Below are 3,901 nucleotides of genomic sequence, written 5' to 3'. Positions count from 1 at the left end.
GTTGGCTGGGAAATGAGCACTGTCACAGAGATTGAACACAGGCTGTGAGTCCATAAACAAAGAGGAACAAAAGATAAACATGAACATAAAAAGCTGATGGGAGAATATCTGGGGCACGGATTGAGTGTGGGGAGGGGAGGAAAAAAGGCTAGAAATCTGCTCTAAGTCTGGTTTTATTTAATGTCTATTAATGATCTGGAAGGAAGCAGTAAACACCACATTAATTCAATTTATATTTGATGTAACGACTCCTATGAATTAGAGAGGTGTTGTGTAAACCAATGGGGACAGATGCAAAGCATAAAGAAACCTAGACAGGCTGGAAATATCAAAATGACAGCCAACGGGCACAAGGCAATAGCCTGCAGGAGGAAGCTCAGCCTCAAATGCAGACACGAAGTGGAGAAATGTGCTTAAAGAAGGGAGACAGAAGGTCCTAATAACGGCAGAGACCAACAAACTGGCTATGAGCTTGTGGAGCAAACTCATCCCAAAGGAAGCGAGAGGGTAAGTATCTGGACCTATTGATTTATGAGGAATTAAGTCAATGAGATGAGTTTGGCTGCATGACAGCTGAGCAAAGAGACCAGAGTGTGCTCAGGCGTTAATGTTGAGAGAATCTGCTGGAGGTGAGGAACCACCCTGGGGACTTCTATCTATTTGGACACTGTAAACACCACAAAGGAGGAGGAGGACTGATTTATGAAGTGGAGAGGAACAAGGGTCAGAAACAAGCTAAAAGAAATATAGGCTGGCTCAGTGACAGGGTGAGCTGTATTGCCCTGTGAAACAGCTACTGTGGAGGGGTCTGACATTTCTTCCTCTGAATCCCTTAAAACTAGATTGCGTAACAACACATGAGAGAACGGGCTCTAGAAACAGGTTTTTGTCTCTGAGAGGAGGGACTGAACGGATATACAGGGCAATGGCAGCCAGGGTCCAGATAAAAGGGTTTGTCTGCTAATACATAGACTCATAGACTCATAGAATGGTTTGGGTTGGACAGGACTTTAAAGCTCATCTGGTTCCAACCCTCCTGCCAAGGGCAGAGACACCTTCCACTAGACCAGGTTGCTCAAAGCCCCATCCAACCTGGCCTTGAACATTTCCAGGGATGGAGCATCTCATCTTTTGTGACATCTCATCTGTTGTAAAATCCTAAGAAGAGATGAGCCTCTTTCTCCCCTAAACTGCCCTCGCAGCACAGTTGTTGGGGAAGGAAAAAGAATCATAAAACCAGGGGACAGCTAATGAAAATAAAAAGAGAGAGGCCAAGGAACTAATGTGAGTGATCTGCCAGCAGGTACCACTAGGCAAAAGACAGGTTCAGATCAGGGACACTTCACAGCTCAGGGGCTGCAGTATTCACTGGGGACAAGGGAGACTTGAGCTCTCTGCCCCTTTCGCCAGGCTGAATTTGAGCCCACATCTCCCAGTGCCCCAAAGAGTGTCCTAACCACACAGTCTAGCAGAGGGAGCAGTGGTTACCAACCCTCCCGTTCATGCTTTTACTCCCCTCAAGGGTTTACTGGGTTACAGGATGAGGAAAGAAAATGATGTTCTCATCATGAGGGAGGTCTGGCTTACAGTCCCGGGAGAAAATGCTGCAGTGGTCAGGAGTGACTGCTCTAGCAGCAGAGTTACTGAGCAAGAGGAAGGCAGCCACTCAGTCTCTTCTCCAGGAGAAGGGAGGAGGTGCAGGGAATCTGAGAAACATTCAGCAGAAGAAAAGGGCAGGGTGGCAGAGTGAATTGTGAATTTCAAAGCTGACTGCTCGGCACAATACGGATTTGGATGGCTCTGGAGGCAGGACTAGAAGCTGATGATAAGAGGAACTTGGCTGACAGATGTGCAGATGGCTCAGAAATCTAGGCAATCTGAGAGTGAAGAGGAAAGGGCAAGGGAATTTTGAGGTCTGGTTTTGGTTATGGGGTAGGTTAATCTAGCATGAATGTCTTACAAGATCATTGTTTTAAGGTGTTAAACCTCCTTAGTGCACGATGAGAACGTCCAAAAGGTACTGGAAAATTACCCTTCATTTAGATAACTCAGTTCCCCAGACAAGCAGCTATAATGCATTATAAAATGAGATCTCATGCTCTGGGCTGAAGGTAAGGAGAAAAGAAATTTATCGAAAATCATGTTTTCAAGCATAAGACACTGGGAACTGGCTTCCCAGCTGCCTGGAGAAGATAAGGACAAAAGTGAAAGTGAGGAGCATTTTAATATATCACTGGTGAGGGAAGCATTAAACTTGGCAACAAGCTGTATTTCTTTACTTAGGCAATAGTCAATGTTTTGAAAAAACTACACAAGGATGAAAATAAATTTCAAAAAAAACCAGTTATGCCTTACTGCAGGCAGCTGGGAAGGCACCCGAACTCCAGATCCTCATGAGCAAGGGAGAAATCTCACCATACAGAATCATAGAAGGTATTCAAACATTAAGTATTTCTACTTTGATTCTCCTTATTATACAGACAGCCCGTGAGTGAAACAGCCATCTCCAATCCTAGTACAAAGAATATCTTCAATATGCAAGAGGTAAATGCCAGGCTCATGCTTTCTACGTACAGCTCCTAGAGACACTGAATCACACGATAGCTGAGGTTGGCAGGCACCCCTGGAGATCGTCTAGTCAATCCCCTGCCCAAAACAGGGTCACATTGCCCATGATTGTGTCTAGTAGAGTTTTGAATATCTCTAGGGATTGAGACTCCACAAGTCTCTGGGCAGCCTGTGCCAGTGTTTGACCACCCTTACACTGAAGAAGTTTTTTTCTTATGTTTTAGTGGAATTTCCTGTGTAGTGGAATTTTCTGTGTTTCAGTTTGTGCCCATTGCCTCTAGTCCTGTCAGTGGGCATGATGGAGAAGAGTCTGGCCCCATCTTCTTTACACCTCCCTCCCTCAGGTATTTATACGCATTGATGAGACTCCTTCTCCAGGTTGAATAGACCCAGCTCTCACAGCCTGTTCTTGTGTGTCAGATAGAATCATAGAATCATAGAATACCAGGTTGGAAGGGCCCTCAAGGATCATCTGGTCCAACCTTTCTAGGCAAGAATTTGCACAGTCTAGATGAGATGGCCCAGCACCATGTCCAGCTGAGTCTTAAAAGTGGTCAGCATCTACTGTTTAACAGTGGGCCTATGTTTTCCTTCTGTTTCTGCTTGCAACTTACATACCAGAAGAACCCTTTCTTGTTATTTTTGATGTCTCTGGCCAGTTCCAATTCAAGTTGAGCTTTTGCCTTTCTAACTGCATCTCTGCACGCTCTGGCAATGCCCTTGTAGTTCTCAGTGGACAATCTTCCACTTCTCCATCTCTGGTACACATCTCTTTTGGTTTTAAGCAGACACAGGAGCTCGTGGTTGAGCCAAGGGGGCCTCTTGCTCCGTTTACTTCCTTTTCTTTTATAGGGGATAAACTGGTTTTGTGCTTCCAAGAGAGCATTCCTGAAGAACTCCCAGCACTCACTATCTCCTTTATCCTCCATGGAAGCTTCCCACAGAATCCCTCCCAACTGAGCTCTGAGTGAGCTGAAGTTTTCTCTTCTAAAATCTAGAACCCTTGTCTTGGTGCTAACCTTCAGCATGCTCAGCCGGATCCCGAACTCCACAATATTGTGATCACTGCAGCCAAGGTTGTTACTGACCAAGATATTACAAAGCAGGTTTTCTTGGTTTGTGAATAGCAGGTCCAGCAGTGCCTCATTCCTGGTTGGCACATCTAATATTTGTAAGAGGAAACAGTCCTCTACGCATTCCAGGAACTTGATGGATGACATGTGAGCTGCTGTATTGTTCTTCCAGCAAATGTCTGGGTAGTCACCTATGAGAACCAGGTTCTGTTGACCAGAAGCTTGCCTTAGTGTCCCAACTTATAAATATTGCTTCATCA

The sequence above is a fragment of the Nipponia nippon genome, unplaced genomic scaffold (genome assembly GCF_047370975.1).
Source record: "Nipponia nippon isolate SJK-2023a ecotype South Korea unplaced genomic scaffold, ASM4737097v1 scaffold_1, whole genome shotgun sequence".
Classification (NCBI taxonomy): Eukaryota; Metazoa; Chordata; class Aves; order Pelecaniformes; family Threskiornithidae; genus Nipponia; species Nipponia nippon.
This window is presented reverse-complemented; position numbering follows the sequence as displayed.